Below are 21,694 nucleotides of genomic sequence, written 5' to 3' on the forward strand. Positions count from 1 at the left end.
GTCTGATATCTTTCCTCTACTGTGTAGTCTTGGCACCTTTCTTGTAGATTATTTCAGTGTGTATGTGTGGGTTTCTGAAATCTCTATTCTGCTTCATCAGATTGTGTTTGTTTTTACAGTATGATATGGTTTTTATTATAGTAGCTTTGTAAGATGTTTTGAGCTCAGACAATATGAGAACTCCAGATGTGTTCTTTTCTTAAGATCATTTTAGCTATGTAGAGTCCTTTGGGGTTCCACATGAATTTTTAGGTTGTTTTCTGCAAAAAATATCATTGACATTTTGATAGGGATTTTTATTAATCTGTAGAGCATTCTGGGCAGTATGGGCATTTTAGAAATATAAATCTTCTAATCCATGAACACAAGATATTAGATTTTTATACATGATCTTATTTGTTAAGGTAATTTCCTTTTACTGTTGGTGTGTGGAGTATTTTTACCATGAAATGGCATTGAATTAAGTCAAACACTTTTATACTTTTTGTGCGTATATGCTGAGGTGATTGTGTTGTTTTCGTCTTTCATTCTGTTAACATAGTTTAGAGCAGTGACTGATTTGTGTGTTTAACCTTCGTAGCATCTCACAGGTGAGCTCCTTCATCATGGTGTATAATCCTTATAATGGACATTGAATTTAGCTTTCCGGTACTTTGTTAATAATTGTCCTGCATTACTGGCCTGTACATTTTCCTTTCTTCATGTCTTTGACTGGCTTTGTTCAGAGTAGTGCTGGCCTCATTAAATGAGTTTGGAAGTGTTCCCTTCTCTTCATTATGTTGAGGAGAGTTTGAGAAGGATTGGCATTAATTCTTCCTTAAATGTTGCGCAAATTCTCTGGTGAAGCCATCTGGCCATGAGTTTCTCTTTGTTGGGAGGTTAGTGATTACTGATTCCATCTCCTCGCTAGTTACAGATCTTCTCCGATTTTCTATTTTTTTATGAGCTAGTCTTGATTGTATTTTTCTAGGAATCTATTCATTTCTTCAGGGTTATCTAGTGCATTGTATAATTATTCACAATGTCTCTTATAATTCTATCTTTGAGCATTGTATGTGATGTTTCTCATTTCTGATTTTTATTTGTATCTTCTCTCTTTTTACTGAGTTGTCAGTTTTATCTTCCTTAAGTTTCACTGATTTAGGTTTATCAACTCTTTATCAACTTAGTTTCATTGACTTTTTTCCTATCATTTTTTCTATTTCATTTATTTCTACTCTAACCTTTTTTTTTTTTTTTTCCTTTACCATGGATTGAACTTAGTGCCTCATGCTTGCCTGGCAGGCGTTTACACTGCTGAGCTAAATCCCTGGTCCATTCTACTCTAATCTTCATTATTGTCTATCTTCTGCTAACTTTAGACTTAGGTGGGTTTTTTTTTTTTTTTTCTAGTTCCTTGAGTATAAATTGGGGCTCTTTGCATGAGGTCTTAGTTCTTTTTTACCACAGCTTTTTACTGCCACAAACTACCCTCCTGGTAATATTCTTGCTACATTCCATATTTTGTGGTATGTTGTCTAAAAGTATTCCATTTTTGTCTAAAAGTATTTCATAAATTATCTGTGATTTCTTCTCTGAACCGTTGGTTAAGAGCAAGTGTTTTATTTCTACATATTTGTAGATTTTCCAAGGCCCCCCACCTTTTGGTCTGCAACTGATTTTTGCTTCCATTCCATTGTGGTAAGGAAAAATACTTGGTATGATTTAAATCTTAAAATTGGGAAGTCTTACTTGGTGATTTAGCCTGGAGAATGTTTTAAATGCAATGAGGAATATGTGTATTCTGTGGTTGCTGAGTGGAGTGTTTTATAGCTGTCTGGTAGGCTGTTGATCCCAGAGTGTTGTTCAGATCTTAATTTTTTAATGATCTTTGGTCTGAGTAGCCTATTATTGAAACTGGGATATTTAAATCTTCTATTGCTTATCGTTATGTTGCTATTTCTGTCTTCAGTTCTATTTGTTTCATACTTTTTGGTTCCTTGAGTTGAGTAAATATACAGTTATAATTGTTGAATCTCTCTGGTAAATTGACCCTTCCATCATTATATAGTGTTATTTCTGATCTCGTGACACAGTTTTTGTCTTAAAGTCTATTTTGTGAAAGTAGGCCACCATCTTCTTGTTAGAACTTGCATGGAATAAATATCTTTTGTATCCTTTTACTTTTCCTTTAAATCTAAAAGGCATCCTTTGTTGACAGCATGTTGTATACGATCTTTACTTGCTTTTGCTTGTTTGCTTTCCACTTAACCTCGGGGTCTTTCAGCTGTGGAATTTAATCCATTTACATTTAACTTGTGACAGTTAAATGTAACCATTTTTCTTTTTTCCCTTTTTTGGTTCCTCTTTTTTTCTCTTGCTGTCTTCTTTTTGTTTTGCTTTTGTTTTCTAGTGACATTTTGATTCTTTTATTTTGTGGCTCTTCTATAAGTAATTCTTTGTGGTTAATATGGGGGTAAAATAAAATACATCAGAGTTATAGCAATCTATTTAAAATTGATAATGACTTTAGTCACATACAAAACTTGCACTGTTTTACTTCTCCTCCCAACACTTATGTTATTGATGTCAAATGACACCTTCTGATACCAGATATCTATTTATATACTTTATACAGTTATTTTTATGCTTTTGTTTTTAACTTCTATACTAGAATTAAAAGTGACTTACATATTACTATTAAAGTACCTATTAAAATATTCTGTATTTGCTTACATATTTACCTTTACAATTGAGATTTATACTTTCATTTTGCTGACTTATGTCCTTTCATTTGTACCTATGGGAGTCCCTTTAGCATTTTTTGTGAGGTTGATCCAGTGGTGATGAATTTTGTCTGTTTTTGTTTATTCAGGAAAATACTTTTCTTCTATTTTTGAAGGAAAAGTTTTCCTGAACTAGATTCTTGGTTGGCAGTTTTCTTCTTTTAGCACTTTGATAAAGATGCAGCATTTTTCTCCCTTCTGGCATGCAAGGGGTCTGCTGAGAAGTCCACTGAGAGCTATATGCAGCCTCTCTAGTATGCAGCAAGTTGCTCTTCTCTTGATGCTTTCAAGATTCTGGTTTTTGACGTTAGATAGTTTGATCAGAATGTGTCTCGGTGAGGATTTCTTCGAGTTCAACCTAACTGAAGATAGCTGGGATTCTTGACTCTGGATGTCCAGTACTTTTCCCAGATTTGAAAAGTTTCTGGCATTATTTCTTCAAAGCAATTTCCTTTCCTTTCTTCTTCTGCAATACTTTGAGACTCCCGAAATGTGTACGTTGGTTCCTTGATGGTATTCCATAGTGTCTTGGACTTTCTTCATTCTTTTTTACTTCTTTGCCTGGATAATTTGAAGCGCCCTTTGAGTTGATGATTTTTGCTTCTGCCTGATCAAGTCTACCATTGAACCATGCTAGTCAATATTTCAAATTGGTTATTATATTCTTCAACTCCAAAATTTGTTTGGTTCTTTTAACTATGTTTTTTATATTCTGATTTGTTCATGCACTATTTTCCTGAGCTAATTTATATCTTCAAAATGGTGATTTTGAATATCTTATTGGATAATTATTATATCCCATTTAAAAATTACTGCTTCTTTTCTTTTTTTCTTCTCTTTTCTTAGATCAGGTCTAGCTGGGTCAGTCTAGCCGAGACTGACCTAAAACTCACAATTCTCCTGCCTCAGCCTCCCATGTGCTGTGAGTATGGGAGATTGTACCATTGTGCTCACCTTAGTCTCCATTTCTTTAAGTTTTGGAAGATTTTTTTTGTCTTTTTTCTTTTTACCGGTACCAGGGATCAAACTCACGACTGCCTGCTTGCAAGGCAAGCGCTTACGCCACTGAGCTAAATCCCCAGCCCCGTAAGATTTGTTTTTTAATTGGCTTGTATTTCCTTGTTTTTGTATGTGTGTTGGGATTCAGACACTGGGAAAAAACAGCTACTTCTAGTTTACACAGACTGGTTTCATACAGGAAAAAGCCCCATCAATCAGCCCATCTGGGGATTCTGGGAACCGCTCAAATCTTTCCTGTGGAGGTCTCTCCTCCAGACTCCTATGTGTAAATTCTCAAGTAGAAGAATTTTCCAGTTTCCCTCTTCATAATATCTTGCACTTCTGTTGTCTGTGGTCTTGCAGACCTTCTGAAGCATCTTCAAATTGCTTTCAGGGGCTTCCAGGCTCCTAGAGTAAGCCAGGTTTTGCCAGCACTCATGAGACAGGAGGATGCCAACCAGCCTTGCAGGCAGTCCCCCGCCCCCAAAACCTAGAACACAGGATGGACCCTAATTCTTTTCTTCCCCAGAAGAGGCTAGAAACTGAGCTTTCTCTCCCAGTTGCTGTGCTCTGAATAGGAGGGAGGGACTGTGGTCAACAGTGGCATGAATTTTCCTACCACTTTTCATGCATCTGGTTTGTAGTTGCTTGAGTCCTGAACCTCTTAATAGGTTTCTGGATTCAACACAAAGGAATTCGTTCATATATTGTTAGGCTGAGTGTTCTGGGGGTTTACTGAGACCTCTTATTTTGCCATATTCTAAAATCATCTCACCAGAAGGCCTTTACAGATGCAAGTAAAGTAAGGATCTTGAAATGACATCATCCTGGATTAGGATGGGCCTCAATTCCAGTGACAAGTGCTCGATAGGAACCAACAAGTAGGAGACACAAAGACTCAGATTAGAAGACAATGTGAGAGTGGAAGTAGAGATTGAAGTGATGCATCTCTCAGCCAGCAAATGCCAAAGGCTGTTGGCTACCACTAGAAGCTAGAAACTCCTGGAATGAATTCTGCTTTACAGTCTGCAGAAGGAACTGGCCTTTCTGAGAGTGGATACATTTCTATTGTGATAAGCCAGTAAATTTGTGGTAATTTGCTATTACAACTCTAGAAAACTAACACAACATGGGAAAGTAATGCGGGAATTTTACTGTAAAGAGCCAGAGGAGGATTTTAGACCTTTCCCAAATGGTAGTCTGACCTCTCTTTGCTCACAGTGATCCTGCCTGTATCTGTGAGCATACACATGAATGTTTTGGGTGTTTCTGTTCAGTGGCACCAAACTGCGTTTCGTGGTGTCCTGCTCCTCCTTGCTGTGAGGACTAGGCTGTGGACTAGGGAAGGCTGTGCCGTGGACTCCAGACCCACGACCCACCTACCAAAGCAACTGTTTCCATGAGAGATTTCTAAGGGGCTTATATAGGACTTTGGGGAAGAAAAAGCCCGAACAATCTCAAGCATGCTGCCACTTAAAGAAAATAAACCTAATGAAATCATTACAGGTTTCATTCTTGCTCTTCTTTTTTTCTAACCCCATTCCCTGGCCTGTCATTTTCTGTCCTTTTTAGGGCCAGTCTCTTTCTGGGGAACACCAGCTTCTGCAGTCTCAGTGACTGCAGCTGAGCCTGGGACATGGGGAGGGATTCGGATCAGAGCATAGGAAGGAAAGGAGTTTTATCCCTCAGGAAATGAGGTTACCTTCACCCTCGTGCATCTCCATGGTAGATTCTTGTTTCCTTTCATGACCAATAATCTTGCCAGTAATCCCATACTAGCCCAGGGCTTACATTTATTGGTGGCTCTTGGCAAAGCACGGAGGGAAAAAAAATGTCAGGAATGGTAAAATTATTAAATATTGGAGGACAGGAAAAGTGGGCAGCTGGGCAAATTATTTTAAAAGGGTTGGAGAAAAGGGAGGTGAGGTAATAACAAAAGGAAAAACTGTACCTACATTAGAGTGCTATAATTTTCCCCAAGTAGTACCATAGAAATCACACTTGAGACTCTTCGTCATGCATACATTTGAGGAGAATAATTTACCTGTATTGTTCACCGTGTGTCATCTGGGTCCTCTTTCTTGTGAATCAGTCAGCAGGACTCATTTCATACATTATTGTCGGGTGCTGTGGAGTATTCATTTCTTTGCACTGATTTTGCTGCCAAAATGTCCTCTTTTCAAGTCATGGACATCTTTAAGTATACTTTTTATTTTACATCACTTACCATTTTCAGAGCTCCTTTATTTCATTACTTTGCATTCAGAATTTCAGGCCTAAATCATGAGAGTTGACATAAAGGCAGGTTCCCACTTTCTCTGTTTGGCATTAGCTATTTTGTTCCTGGATCAGAAATTTCTTTTTCTTTCCAGAAGTCCAGTATGTGGGATGCCAGCATGATTATAAGGTATTCATGTAACTGGTAGAGGGGAAGATGATCGTAACAGTTGTTGATGGGAGTTCCCTCTTTCTTTACTCTGATATCAGTGCCTTTTTTGCATCCTGCTTTTCCTGCTCAAAGAAGGGAAACTTCTTTCTGGCACTAGTGTGCCCTGGTAATTAATTTTAGCTCCAGCTCCACCAGGGTTTGCTGTTCAGTTCTTAGAAAGTTACTCTGTCTTTCTGTTTTCGCTCCTGTAAGACAGAGACTCGCTGATCTCTTTGGGGAGAGCTGCGATGTGGAAGTGCCAGTAACCATCATGAGAGGCAGCTTAATAAGGGAATGTAGAATGAACGCATCTTGGAGCAGTAAGCTTGGAGCCCAGGCTTGCCGCTGATTCATTCTCTTTAGAACTGGCTGCTTCTCATAGTGCTCAAGAGCCAGTTCCCTATATCCTCTGCCATGCTCATGGGACCTGAAGCTCTCCTGAAGGAGATGGGGAGCAGTTAAGGAATGTTCTCCTGACCCCACCAAAGGAATGGTGCTGGGAAATAAGACATCCATGTGCATCTGAAAAGAACTGTAAGTCTCTGAAGAAGTCATCTTCTGTTTCCCCATTTCAGGCCCCCGTGTCATCAGAGGACAGCACATTCACAGTGCTCCTTGCATTTGGGGCCAGGATGCTTAGGGAGTGGCCCTTGATGATTTCATCCCATCTGTGTGATTTGGTGACTGCACAGATCATCAGCAAAAGCTGACCACTGTCCTTTCTCCCCAGGTAACCAGTAGGTTCTTTTGTCATACTGTTGCTTCCCAAAGCATTAATGACACGTCTTTAGGCCATCTGTTCTTCATTTCTACCTCCATGGAAAGGAGGAGGGCTGCCTGCAGGCCCGCTGACAGGCTCACTGGCTGAGGTGACTCCTGTGAGAAGATCCAGACTTGGCCCGCACAGCCTCTTTCTCTTTTATTTTGATTGTAAAATACACATGCAAAAAAAAAAAATTGTAGGTGGTGTAATTATAAAGTTTAAAGGACAGTAGGAAAAAGAACCCCTGTGTATAGGTTGATTCTTAATCCAAGAACAGAAAAATTAGAAATGCTCCAAAATCTGAAGCTTTTGGAGCACTGACATGTCTCAAAGGGAAGACTTCACACCGTGAAACTTTCATGCAGAAATGATGAAAAATGCTGTGTAAAATATTGTGTAACATCAGACTAGGTGTATATAAAATATAAATGAGTTTTGTGTTTAGACTTAGGTTAAGATATCTCATTACATATGTACATGCAAATATTCCAAAATCTGAAAAAAATCCAAATTCCAGAACATGCATTTCAGATAAGGAATATTCAACCTGTACTACCCACACAGCTTAATAAATGGAATAGTACAGTATTTTGAAGTTCCATGTACTCCTTCATTGTGTCTCCTGCCTCCACCCCATCAGAGGCAACCTCTGAACTGGACTTGGTGTTAACCAGTCCCTCAATACTGATACAGTCTTTAAAATATTAAACATTTAAATACCATGTTGCTTAGTTGTGCATACTTTCGCACTTAAATGGTATACAGTATATATTTCTCTGTAGTTTGTTCAATTTCTAAACATTTACATCTTTTTAGTTTTTTTGTATTAGTTTAGATGTATTGTTTTTAAAGTTGGGGGTTCATGTTCTTTATACGTTTATCTCTATGTAAATTTTAAATCTTGGGTTTAAAGGAACTTCCTCCAGAAAGGAGTTGGGTTTTATTTCTCCAGGTATTTAGGGTCATACCAGTCAGGAGTCGCCTGGCATCTGCTGGTCCAGGCCGTGTTCTGTTCTGCTTGGCGCGCAGCTGTGGGCTGGGTTCGGCCTGCTCCTCTTGTCTCCCATCCTCCTTGGATCCATAGATGGTGTGCCCAAGGCAGCGGCATTCGTTGAGTATTTCTGAGCACAGCGTGCAGTGTATCTCAAGGTGTAGACCTCTCACACTGCATGTCTGCTGCCATTCCATGAACCAGGTGCTCCTGGCCCGAGCACCGTAGGGAATGTGTTCTGCCCCAGTGTAAGGAATGGCAAAGTTATGTGGCAGGAAGTGCACGAAGTTAATGAGAGAGAAAGTGGCCACAGAGACCTTGAACTCCTTTGTCTACACTGGTCAGCATCACAGACATGTGCTTACCGTGCATTCTTAAAATTTGATGTTTCTGAAGGGTTGATTCATTATTTAAGCACATGTATTTCTGTCCCTGAGACTTCTCAGGTGGCATATTGCAGATTAGATGTTTCCTAAAAACAAAGGCAGCCAAAAGAGCATTAACTCACTTGGACCACTTCCGACCTGTGCCTCCTGTTTCTTCCCCTGCTTTATGTAGCCTCAGAGTCTGCTCTGGGGAGTCTGCTGTGTGGAAGCCAACACTTTACAACTTGCTCACTGAAGACTAGGAAGTCACCCCATCTGCGGAGTATTTGTGATTTCCTAGACTGGGCAAGTAGGAGAAAATAGAACGAAGCTCAAACTTGTACATTTTGGATTCTTAAGTCACCAATGAGCTGTATCCTAATTGTACAAAAAAATTACAGGGATAGGAATTTGTTCATTTTTAAGATATCTAGACATTCGACATGTTTATGAAAAATACACTTGGAGTAGTTATCATACATTACAAGATTCTTCCTTCCAAGGAAGGAGTTGGTAAAAGGTTAAGTAGCAAACTTTTCCAAAAGATTAAGAATTCCATTCAATTAAAAATTCTTGGCTCGTGCCTGTAATCCCAGCACTCAGGAAACTGAGGCAGGAGGATCGCTGCAAGTTCAAGGCCAGCCTGAACTGCTTAGTGAAACTGTCTCAAGAAGAAAAAAAGAAAAAAAAATGCTTATTTTCCTACAGGTTTTCAGAAATCTGTTTATCATACCTAACAGGAAAAATCTTCACAGGTCTGAACAATGTCTCCTCTGTGGTGATCATTATTTTTAACTATTTTATTTCATGTTTTAAAAAGTTGACGATTCATATGTGATTCCTTTTGGGTGCCAGTTAATTCTCATTTACTTTAAGTTGTTAGCTTTTCACATTAAATTAGGATTGGTCTATTTTTGCATGTTAGTCTATTTATCTGTTTTTTTTTTATATTTTTCTTTCTCCCAGATTATTGGCATTTGGCCTTGTTTGCAAGGCTGATTAAGATATTATAACATGCTTTACAGTGGGCCGGTATTTGCTTTAACACACTGCAGAGATGATGATACTGTTACTAGGAACCTTTGGTCTGAGGACGTCAGACCCCCTTCTTCCTCTGGAGTGCCTCCTCCTGCACAGTGGCTACTCTTTTCCATCTCCCAATCTTTATTTTCTCTTCTACTCTGTGGATTTTGATAGTTATCTTTTTAGGGCCTCAACTATAGTATTACAGGCTTTTTAAAAAAAAGAATGAATACACAAAGAAAGAAACCGCTAGCAAATCCACCGGCAAAGTCAATTTCCACGTCCCAAATTACTTTCTTTCACTGCACCATCCTTCCATCAGACTCTGTTTTACTAGTGAATGTTCTTCCTGGGAAGGACTTTTGTATTTTCTGGGGGGCCATCTGCTCTCACTACTTATCTCCCCACCTGAAGCCATAATGTTCCATTCCAAGCATCGTAATCATTTTCACAGCAACTAAATGTGATTTCACACACAGCAGCTTATGACTTCTGGGGAGAGTGAGCAGTGTAAAATGATTAACCCCTTAGGACAGGGACCCTGTTTCACAGTAATCTCCTTAGCAACCAACACAAGGCAGAAAAATGGGCAGCCTAAGTGGATTGGGGATAATATAGCATCCATTTAATGATCTGTTCTGAATGCCTCCAGAACATATTCTCAACCCAAATTATAGCTGACACCAAAGAGAATGAAGCACATTTCCTTGGCAGAGGGGCCCAACATGTAGAGGAAGGATACAGGAATGTGTACCATAAAACTGGGATTGAGTTTTTGGAAGATGAAGTGGCAGGTCACTGGGCCAGTAGGATCCTAGAGAGACAGCATCACTGGATGGATGATAGGGTCCTGGACCCATTCAGTCAGAGCGAATGTAATTTATATCTGGTTTCTTGTGTTTCGAGGAAGAAACACACATAGCTCTGTGAATTAACACTTATAACCTCCTAATTGGCAGGGACAAGAGTAATCCCAAATTCTTGATTCCCCGCCAGGAGACCTGTGATAACCAGGCCAGATGAATGCCCCGTTTTCAGTTAATTGTTAATGCTTTAGGGAATGGAGTGTTTATCGGAAGAAGAGTCAATCCAGCCATGATCTACAGTGATTTTTTTTTTTTTTGTTATACAGTGATTTTTTCCTATCTTCTCTGTGTACAACACAGGCAACTAACAACCAGTCCCATTGTACTTTTTTTTTTTTTTTTTTTTGGTCTTTTTCCTTTTTTTTAAATCAGTACCGGGGATCGAACTCACGACTGCCTGCTTGCAAGGCAGGCGCTTATGCCTCTGAGCTAAATCCCCAGCCCCAGTCCCATTGTACTTAATCAACACTGAGGTTTATGCCACCTCTCATACATGACTTTCTTATACAAGAAATATGGCTTGTTTTTATCCAATAGAAATTAGAGTAGGTGACTAAACTTAGCTAAGAAATGTTTTCTTCTGAATCACCAGTCATTCTGGAATCCGCACAAGTGCTGACTAACCAATTTAGGTCACGTTTTTCATAAGGTGTAATGAAATTGGGCTTTGGGGGGTTCAAGTCATAGATGTGGTTATGGGATGGGATAAAGCATACCTTTCTCTTGAATAGAAGACTATCATCGAAGAAAGTACTGGCAAATTACAGGAACCCAAACATTGTAGAACTCTTCTATTACCCTAGGCAGTTATTGCTCTTATTATTCTCATGATTTTCCACGCAGCAAGTGTATGGGCTTGAAAAAAATCATCTAATAAACATTTATTAGTAGCTGCTTTTCTCCTGATAGCAGAAAATTAGAAGGAACCAGATGCACCCACTTTAATTGATTGGAATAATCATGGGTAGTGTGCATCAAAGGTGAAAACTGCTAACTTAAATTGTGGCTTTGTGGCTCAGATGAGTTTCTGTAGTCTGGAAGTCTTTTCCTACTGGAGCTTCTGTGTTTTCCTTCCCTATCCATCTGATTTTCTTCTTTTTTCTTTTTCTTTTTTTTTTTGGAGAGAGAAGGATGTTCAATTAAAACTCTTTATGGAGTGATAGGTTTCCAAACTGGCAATTATTCTGTATGAGAGTTGGAAGTTTATTCCCTGAGTTTTCTCAGTTCATCCAAAGGACCAAAACAGAGAGGAGCAATATCAAGAGATGAAATGGAAACAGTGAAAATTATTCCCCTTTGACAATGAGCAGGACAGATTGGAAACATGAGGAGTAAAAGTCTGCCTAGCTAAACGCCTTCTGGTTTTCCTGTGTGTCCCCTCCTTTAGGCTCTGCTCTGGGAAGCCTTCCCAAACCACCCTGCCCCACCATCAGTCCTACCTTTTATTCCAGTGTACTCCTGTCTTAGTACTCAAGACACTTTATTTTGGAGTTGCTTCTATGTTCTTTTACTTGGGATTAGGGATTATGTTTTATCCCCTTTGTATCTCTAGTATCTGATCCAAAGTCTAACATTCAGTAATTCCCTAATGAAATCTTTGCTGCATACACAAAGGAAAGTTGTGTCCATCTCTTCCATTCTACTTTTGCATGCCTTATTCACTTTTACATGCCTACTGCCTTCTTGTGTAATCAGCTATCCATTGCTGCGTAACAAACCATCTCACAACTGAGTGTCTTAAAACATCACATATTTATTGAGCCATGGTGTTGCAGACCAATAGTTTTGGCTGGCTCAGTTTACAGTTGTGGTTTCGGCTTCTTTGCCTATAGTCGGGTTCTGGGTCAGTAGTAGGAGGCTGAGTGACCTACATTAACCCTAGTTTGGAGGGCTCCTCTTTCTGAGCAGCCTTCCCAAAAGTGAGCAGAGCCTGTACGTTCTCCTGAGCATGGACAGCATGCTCAGAATTGGCCCAATGCAAGGATTTTTAGTGAGTCAAGTAGTCTCGAGGCTGGGCTGGACTTAGGAGGAGGAGAAATAGACTCTACTTCTAGAGGGGAAAAGATGCAAACTCACTTTACAGAGGGACAGGATTACAGGAGAAAAATAACAGAGCACATTTTTGCAAATCAGTCACTACCCTCAGCATGTTGTAAGTGCTCTGCAATGCTGGTATTGTTTGAATCCAACAAGTACTGTATCAGCCAATGTCTTAGTTACTTTTTTTTTCTTAGTTACCTTTTACTCATCGCTAAGATAAAATACCTGATGCCCAAAGTTGGGAAAGGAAAGGTTAATAAACAGTTTTTGGAGGTTTCAGTCCATACTCAGTTGGCTCCAAGGCAGGGTGGCATGGTGGGCCTCAGTTCTTGGTGACTGCAAATAGCAACACAGAAACCGGCAAAGGAGAGACACACCTTCTTCCTGCCATTACATTGTATGCTGGCTCCACCCCTAGGTGGGTGTAGCACTGACACCATCAATCCAAGCACTAGACAATCACAAATGCACAATACAAAAGCTTGAGGCCTGGGGGCCACCGTCAAAAACCATGACAGCCAACAACATGGAAAATCAGAGACAGTGAAATTTCCTTTTGGTGCCCCTCCACATCCCCGTCAGTCTTCCTGCTCACTCCACTACATCATTCCCCAGGCACTCAGTCAGGCCTTGTGTTGTCCTGGCAGTGCCAGGATGCAAGTATGTTGTGAGTACTGGACACACTGCTGGGCACTTCGGGTAGCACAGACTTGGTACCAGGCAGGACCACAGCAAGGAAAATGTGCAGCTTACCAACTGGTAAAGGTGGGCATTAACTAGAGAATACAAGTGTCATTAGTTTAAAAAGATGGTAGGACTAAAAATAGGTAAAAGGGGAACCTTCCCAGTTGAAGAGTTTTTACATGCATGTATGGTACCAGGGATTGAACCTAGAGGCTTCACAATGCGCTACACCCCTAGGTGTTTTTAGTTTGAGACAGGGTCTTCCTGTGTCACTAAGTTGCTCAGGCTAGAGTCATATTTGCGATGCTCCTGCCTCAGCCTCCCAGAGTTCTGGACTTGAAAACAGGCACCAGCACACCTAGCTGGACATAATTGTCAAGCTGAGATTCAGCGATCAGTGGAAGTCAGGTGACCCAGGAGCATTCTGTCTAAGGAGGAGGTGGTGGTGAGACTTGAGAGAGAGGAGCTAACTGGAGCACTTTCCAGGGAGAGAAAATAAGCAGCAGGCCCCAGGGAGGGGAACAGGACAGAAGGGCTAGGGGTAGGGTAAGGATGAGAGTGAGGAGAGATGCACAGGATGGGTCTCCAAAAAGGCCCCTTCCCGTGGTGGTGAATGACGCACTGCTGAAGGGTGTGAGGTGGGGCAGACTTGCAGCCCAATTTGCCTTTAAACATTGTCCTCCATGTGCGGCACTGGGTGAGGCGTCCCTTGCTGCTGACACACCCCTGCCCTGTGGTGTACCAGGAAGAAAGTGGTCTGAGCTGTCCCTCCTGTCGGTAGGCCCTACTGGGTCCCTGCCAGCCTGCTCAGTCACACTGCTCAAGGCCATCTTCAGGGTGCACTTTAGAGTCCCCCAGCCCAGCATCCCACAGTGACCTCCCAGCCTGTCAGTGCATGGATGCTCAGAGATGGGCACAGGGAAGGGATGAGCCATTGTTGCCCACTGCCCAGTGCCACCTCCATTCATTCTGATCTGGGCCGCCCAGCTGGGGAGGTGGCCTCGGGCTCAGTATTGCTGTGTAAATCCCCAGAGAGGCCTTGAAGTGACTTATCAGGGTAGGGAAGGTATCTACTCCTCCCTGGGGTCTGGGGCAGGTGCTTGGTTTGCCCCAACTCCTCCCTCTCCCCTTTTCCCATTGGATGTCATTTTAAACAATTCGTATCTTGTGGGAACCCTTCACTACCTCAGGGTGCCTGGTTTTCAGGGTGATGCAGAGGGCTTCTCTGGCATTGGCCTATAGGAGTGTCATTGTGGCAGCTTTTCAAGCTTGCCTCAACAGTTCTGAGAATAACTAAAGGGACAGATCCTTGTGGATTGAGTGGCCTGATGGTGTCTGCAGTCCCATGTCCCTTCTCAGCTTCCCTTGGTGGTTGGTGGGTCACAGAAATAGGTGGGCACTGCTGGAGCGGGGGTGAGACCTTCACAGCCCCACTCCAGGCTGGCAGTCCATTAACCCAGTGGCCCAACATCGACGATGCTGCCCTGGCTCCTGGATTTCTATCCACGTTCAAGGCTTTTTTGAAAGCCCAGGTCCTGCTTCTCAATCATGTTCAATATTAAGTTACTTGTGGAATGGAGTTATTATCTTTAATGTTTAATAACTGTGTCACAAAGATAATATAATAAAATCTGAGAAATGTAATTTAGAGAGGCTTTTGAGTCAAGCCTTCTGCGAGTGTGTGTTTTTAATCTTTCATAATCCTCTCCCCAAGGCTAAGAGAAACCTTGCTTTCCCTCTGTTGTCTACTTGGCTTGTCTCTCTTATTTTCTTGTTGTCTTTGCTTGGCTGGGTCCAGATTGATCTGTCTCAGTGATGTCCGAGTGTGGGACCTGAGCCTGACGGGTCCTGAGCCAGGGCTGTGTTGGGGGAGTTAGGGGCTCGTGGCAGCAGTGAGGTGCTGCGGTGTTGGAGTTTACCCAGTGAGCCTTTGATCTCGCGCAGATAGTGAGTGACTTGTGCGACTTTGTACTTGACATCAGCAAAAAGTAACCGGGTCTGATTCCCCAACCCTGATAATGTCAGTGTCTCTCCAGATAGGCGTCAGCCCAAAGGCAGATGGCTCTTAGTAAGAGCAGAGATTTGGGGAATAAGAGCTTGGCAATAGAAAAGGATGGTTTTTTCTTTTTATTTTTCTGTTTAGGAGCTTGCATAAAACTGAATGTAGCGATTCTGAAGCAGCAGTGAGATGAATGTGGCTCTGAATTTGCAAGTTCAGACTCTGATTTCCCGTAGGCAGAATCCCCTTGAGGAATAAGGCAGTTAGACTGGGGTGTGTTCTTGCTTTCAGGAATAGAGACCATAATAGTGGCCCTGTTTTGTGTCCTGAGGGGCCATGGCCAGGAAGTCTGTGGCAAGGTTCATAAAACACTTAGAGGTTTTTCAGAGAAAGGAGCCATAGAAATGGAAGGCGGCCCAGGCGTGTTAGAAACCTCCCACAGAGGCCCCAGGCTTCCATTTCACTGCAGGTCATAAAGGGAGAGAGGATCAGTTCCAAGCTTCCCTCCCTCCCTTCTCCTTACTCTGTCCTCCTGCAAAGAACCAAAGCATCACCATGCAGGAGAATCTTCTCAACAAGTAACCCATGCCAACCCATCCCGCACCTTTGAAGGAACAGGGTGTTTTAGTGACTCTTTTTCCCTTTCTAAATTGCTTTCTAAGCAGATTTGTCATATAAGGGAGTCAGTTAAGACTACCTCTTAATTAACAATCTAAAAACGGAATCACATACATGGCAAATGTTTACTCTTTCATCTGCACCGTTGAATTTCTCTTTCCGGTCCACTCATGTGGGGAAAAGAGAGAGGAGAAATGGTGGAGGTGAGAGAAGGACTGAGATCAACAGGTCTTGAAGGAGATGTTCTTATTAAGAGGATAGGTATGGGTTCCATGGAGACTGCAGATTTTGACAGCATGGATAGTTCTTTGAGTATATGCTTATCTCCTTCAATGCATGGGGAAATACTGCAGAGTTAGAATCAAACTAGAATTCACATCATCGAAGCCATAAATAATGCAGCTTACACATATTCAAAACCTAGATTTGGAAAGGAAAGAAATCATCTCTTTTCAAATATTGGCTATATCATCATGCATTCTAGGGAAATGTTTACACACACCATTGGTTTAACATTTTAACTGAATTAATTAGACACTTCAACAAATGGTCAATTCAGCCAGCTTCTTAATTGATTTTTTTTAAAAAAAATTAAACCAGTCAACTGTTTGAATCAACTGGTCACTTGTGTGCTATAGACATAGACCTAGAGTCATTACTGTGGGTTAAACTGACTAATGATAAATACTAATGGCTCTGGTCAAGCTGGAGGAAGAAGCTAAGAACTCTACCCACACGGTTCCTTACCTCCTGAAATTAAATCATAACTTCCTTATTTCGAGTTCTCATGTGATTTTTCCATTAAGTGATACCTTCAATTGGTACTGAAAAGCATAGGTGTAGATGTTGACACATTTAGACCCATGGCAGACCATGTTGGAGGAAGAGTGAACTCTAGACAATGTGGACATTAGAGATGATTCTTCTATTTAGTATACTCATAAATTCTTCTTGGAGACAATACTTTTTAAAAAATCACGAACAATTGAAAGAAATATATCCTTTATGTATACTTAGAAAAATTCACCGTCCAGTGTTGTTTGAAGTGGATTTGCCTGTGTTTTGACTTCACCCTCAGGAAGCCTTGGATGAGTTTGCATGATAGGTGTGGGGTGTAAAGGAGATCAGATGAGTGTGCAAATGTGAGGCATTTGAGTTTGCAAAGGTAACCATGGTTCAGGCTTGAACTTACGGGGAGACGTCTGTGCCTGTGTCACTTGTCTTTGCTGTGTTCATCTAGTGTGATGCCTGTCCTAGGAGAGTGCTCAGTAAGGCTTCAGAGTGTGCTTGTTTGTCAGCTCAGACACTTGAGTTCATTCGTGCACTGGCCTCTGTTTCCTTCTAGAGTCTGTGCTTTTGGGGAAGAAGCTATAGGGTCCTGGAAATCTTGCTGTGTCATCCTTCTGCCTGTTCCATGAGGGCTCGAGCCCTGTGCATGCTAGGCAAGCACCCTTCCTCTGAGCTATACACCTAGACGCTTCTATTTTATTTGTGAGACAGATTCTCTCTAGATTTCTAGGTTGGTCTTCAGCTTGTGACTTTTCTGCCTCAGCCTCCAAGTAGCTGGGATGATAGGTGTGTGCCTGGCTTAGTTCTTTATCAAACATTTTCCAAATGCCTGCACTATTCTGACATTGTGTTGGTTGGTGGGAACCGTCAAATGAGGTCATGATTCCCATTCTTCCTGAACTCAAAACCTAGTTTTTGGGAGATGGGACAAGGGTGGTGGCAGATTTCCTGTGTCCTTATGAGTCTGGGAGTTTAAGTAAAACCTAATGTTGCCATGAGCAGGCAGATTTTTAGCTTCACTCACTGTGAGGTCATACTATAAAAGTTAATTTCTAAATCCATGAGTGGATGCATGGATAAACGACATGTGGCACACACACACTGGAATACTACTTAGGGTTCAAAGGGAATGTAATTCTGACCCATGCTACCACAGCGAACCTTGAAGAAAGACATTTACTAAGTGAAATAAGCCAGACACAAAAGCACCAATGTTGTATGATTCCACTTAGATGATCAGCAAATCCATAGAGATAAAAAGTCAAATAGAGGTTATCAGAGTCTGGGGAGAAGGAGAATGGGGCTAATTGTCTAATGGGTACAGAGTTTCAATTAGGGAAGATAAAAAATTTCTGATACAGATAGCAGTAATGGTCGCATGTTATGTTATATTTATGCCGGGGAACCGAGCAGCTAAAATGGTTGAATTAGAAAATTTTCTTGTGTACTTTATCACACCTTTACCTTCTGGATTAGAATGTTGTCAGCTGCGAGTGTAAACTCTTTCAGGGAAGAGGAAGACGGACTTGCCCATTAGCGAGCCATCTTTGCAAAGCTGCAGAGGCCTCGCCAGGCCCTGGCTGGTGTTCAGCACCCGGGGACGCTGCCTGCCGTCCCCTCACCTGATCCTCGAGCTGCTCCACCGGCGCAGGGAACAATCCTGGCAGGGGCGCAGAAACTGGCCCGGGATCTGGTAACCCTTTCACAGTTGATTTGGCGATGAGAAGAGCTGTTTTCAGAGAAATGAGAACATGTGTATTGGAAGCCTGCCTCTGCCTGATGTTCCACGCCATCCAGGAGACCAGATGGCATTTTATGTGGTTTTCACAACTGCGATTTTGGATTGATGATGGAACCTGTTTGTGTTTCTACCCGGCTCCCTGCCTCCTGCCTGCCTCCTAGCTGAACCCTCATCCCCAGAGCGTGGGTTGAACGGCCACATTGTCGTTCTTCTTTTCCTTATTATTGTTGTCAGAGTGCCAGCCTCCACGACTTTCAGACCCACTCGCCTGCCCAGGGCCTAGCACAAAAATAAAACCTTTTTCCTGAAGGGCTGATCCAGGGCATAGTTTTCACTTCACATTTGTATTCAACTTTGGATGTATGGTTTTGTGAGTTGGATCACTGGCCCGCTGCATGTGTTCCAAGTGAGCCGGTTCTGGTCCCTGCTTTCCCTTACCCAGCTGACCTTCTGCCATCGGATGGTGTTTTCCTAGGCAGACGCAAATGAATTTCATACAGAAGAAAGCGTTCTTAGGAATGCTGTCATAAAAATGAAAATTTATAAGCACTTTAGAATTTTCAATCTGCTTCCTGTACAAATGATCTCTTTCAGTCTACTGCAGCCCTGAGGAGGAATTAAGCAGGCATCCCATGAAACCCAGGCACAGAGCAGTTTAGTGGTGTGCCCAGGTTTGTCCAGCAAACACCTGACATGCCACAGAAAAGAGTCTGGATATTGTATTTTTTGGGTCCACAACCAGAATTCTTTTTACCATTCCTCTCCCCCTGCTGGGAAATTCAATCCAGTGTGAATAATTTCAGCATTCTCTACCATTTTGAGCAACATTGCAGGCTACCATCCTTTCTTAAATGAGCTATAGTGACCATTCAAACATTGGCATCATCCTCTTCACTGTGTGTTAGTGATGCTTGTGAGCTGGGTCTGTGCTCACCGCATTTTAACTCACTGGTAAAGTGAGGCAGAGATGGAAGGGTCCTGAAATGGAGGTGAGTTGTCAGAAACCTGCTTTGGGTCCTTACCCTGGTCCTTCTGTCTCCGCAAGGAGATTGGAGAGTACCAGTTGTCCCAAAGTGCACTTCTGTGAGGCTTCAGGAGACGTGAGGTTTTGTCCATGGAAACACAATGTCCCATTGCTGCAGCTGACACTGTGGTCTGGCTTGAGAAGCAAGTGTATCTCATTCATTGTTCAGTTTCTACTACTTTGCTGCAGTGTTACATAACAGTAACTCAGTAATTTTTTTGTGTGTGTGATACTGAGGATTGAACTCATGACCTCACATTCCTCAGGCAGGTGCTTATGCTGCTGAGCTACATCCCTGGCCCTCAGTAACTATTTTTTTTTTTTTTTGAGTGGAACCTCTGAAGAAGACAATTTCTCCTTGTTGGGAATGACAATGTATTGATTTGTTTAATGCAAGGGGATGGGGCAGGGGTGCTGGGGGTTGAATCCAGAGCCTTCACATTAAGTTACAACACCAGTCTTAAAAAAAGAAAATTAATTGTGAAATAGACTACTAAGTTGTCCAGGCTGAGCCTGGGCTGAAATTTGTGATGCTCTTGTCTCAGCCTTCTAGGTTTCTGGGAATATAGGTATATATGATGGCATCCAGCTTGCAAATTCATTGTGTTAAGTTTGCAGACATAACTCACTCATCGCTTCTACCCACACATTTAAAAAGACCTTTCCTGTCTTTTGTTCCTCTTACAACACAGTCATCATCTTTCCATCGGTAGACACAAATAAATTGAGATCCCACTTCAATGACAGCGAACAGCACTGCTCTGATGTGGTCCCCTAGGTGGTTCCTGGGCTGTCCCCTTCCCCCTCCTGCCTGGTGCAGGGGCTCTGCTGCTCGGGGTTATTACAGCCATATATCTTGGAACTGAGCTTGAGCAGGGATCATCCTGTTTCCTGTTGCAATTGATTTTCTGTCCAACTTCCATTTCCTATTGTGTGTTCCTTTGGGGTCAGAGCAGCTTTGTCAGACAAAAGCAGGGCTTTCTTCTTTGGAGATGGTCCTGGATTCTCTTCAGCTGTGGTTATGGGACTGGACAGCCAGGCGATACAGAAGGTGGCTCTCTGGCCAGACGCTGGCTGCACAGCCTGGTTGTACTCAGGGTTTGGACACAGCGGAATCCTCGCCCTTGGGCTGGACTCATATCGCTGTGTCTATCAACTTGTAGTCACTTTTTCACGTGTCAGCTGGGTTTTGCTGAGGGCTACATCAGCGAGCTCTTCAGAAGCCCGGATATGTTACATTGCCGCTGTCATTGTTGACATTTGCAGTTAGGTGACTTTGGGTCAAAGCTGAACCGCTACACTGAACCAGATCTTCAAGCAACCCCTGGTCAAGCTCTCTGCCTCACAGTGCATGGTTACTTAGCATTAAATCTTAAGAGTGCAACCTCTGCACCATTTCAGAGTCAAGATGAGTAAAAACTGAATCCTTGCTTCCTGATACCAAGTAGACTCAATCCAGCTGTTCTATTTCCTGTGCCCTTGTCACCCACAGTCCTTTCAGTGGCTCTACCCCATTTCCATTGTACTCTGCCAGGGCTTTGAGATACTCAGTCAAGTGGAATGCAATGTCAGTAAACTCTTATCATTTTAAGTGTATCGGAGATGGAGGAAACTTTGATGTGTTTTTGTGACTCATTTGAATACATCTTCGGGCAACTGTTTTGCACCATAGATCCTGTACGGTCTTAGTCCATTTGCTGTTTTGCAGTCAGGGTCCGGTTTGTTAATATGTAAGCATAGCAACGGGATTATCTGTGTCACCAAGAAAATAAAGGGCGCCAGCTCTCTAGACCTAAGAAATCTCTTATTAGAAGAAAATGCTGGGAATTGGTAAAGCATTCAAAGACTTGTCTTGGGAGTATTTCTACACATGATAGTTGCATAGTACACAGACATGCTAGATGAACTGAGGCATGTGAAGCCATTCAGTTTAATTCAGTCAAGCTTAATTCACTCATATATTAGACACTGCAATTTAAAAATATACCATTGAAGGAAAATGGATCCAAAAATGCATTAGCAAGGGAGGTAATTGCTTGTTTATTCCTCCTTTCTCTTCTTCCTGCTTTTATATGTGTTGTGGAAGTAGCAGGAGCCATTGAGGGCTTTCACCAGCATATCAGGGAATTCGGTTATTTTTTTGGAACATGGAGAAGTATATGGCAATAGATAGAGAATGGTCATTGACAGTGGACAGACTGAGAAAGTAACATAAACTAGGAGATTGCATTCTAGTCCCAGGTCTGCTTCTACTTGTTCAGTGACCTTGAGCAAGTCTGTTCATCTGTTCACTTCGCTGAACCTAAATTCCTTTATCCATAAAAAGAAACTGTCTGAATGCATGTTTTGAAGATCCCTCCCAGTCCTGACATTGAACTCAGTACATCAATGTATATGATTTACTACACAATCTTAACAGAATTAATTTGGATTTGTTCATTGTTTCCATAGGGTTAATTATTGCTTCTACACTGAAGAATATTCGTCCTGGTTTGGAATTTAAATGCCCCCAAAGGCCCATATGTCAATTCCTTGGTCACCAGCATGTAGTGCTGTTACAAGGCTTACAGGGTGGGCTCCAGAGGAAGGAAGTTAGGTT

The 21,694-nt window shown here is 42.0% G+C and overlaps 1 protein-coding gene across 1 annotated transcript in view; it reads left to right on the forward strand.

Annotated features, from left to right (window-relative positions):
- Kif26b (kinesin family member 26B) overlaps positions 1 to 21,694 on the forward strand; it is a 462,091-nt gene that overhangs the window by 102,292 nt on the left and 338,105 nt on the right. The gene's annotated exons all lie outside the window — the stretch shown is intronic.

This window comes from Cavia porcellus, unplaced genomic scaffold, assembly GCF_034190915.1.
Source record: "Cavia porcellus strain 051 isolate PalLab524CR breed Dunkin Hartley unplaced genomic scaffold, mCavPor4.1 scaffold_26, whole genome shotgun sequence".
Taxonomy (NCBI): domain Eukaryota; kingdom Metazoa; phylum Chordata; class Mammalia; order Rodentia; family Caviidae; genus Cavia; species Cavia porcellus.